This window comes from Penaeus monodon, chromosome 15, assembly GCF_015228065.2.
Source record: "Penaeus monodon isolate SGIC_2016 chromosome 15, NSTDA_Pmon_1, whole genome shotgun sequence".
Taxonomy (NCBI): domain Eukaryota; kingdom Metazoa; phylum Arthropoda; class Malacostraca; order Decapoda; family Penaeidae; genus Penaeus; species Penaeus monodon.
The window spans coordinates 24,722,758-24,722,985 of record NC_051400.1 but is presented as its reverse complement, the minus strand read 5'-3'; positions in this window follow the sequence as shown (position 1 = coordinate 24,722,985).

The window sequence follows — 228 nt, the reverse complement described above, 5'->3', positions numbered from 1 at the left end:
GTGGAGAGTGATGCCAAGGAGCTGCGCTAAAGCCCTCCACAGCTCTGAGGTGAAGCTGGGAGGCAGATGGAGGTAGCATTCACTTCAGTGAAAAGGGTAGCTGTGCCGGTGCTGAGTGAGGTGATTGTGGCGGATGACTCGTTATGGAGGTAAACTATGCCGAGCAAGGCTCCCCCCCCCCCCCCACAGACACACTCAGGGGGGATATTTGGGATAAGGATCCAGATC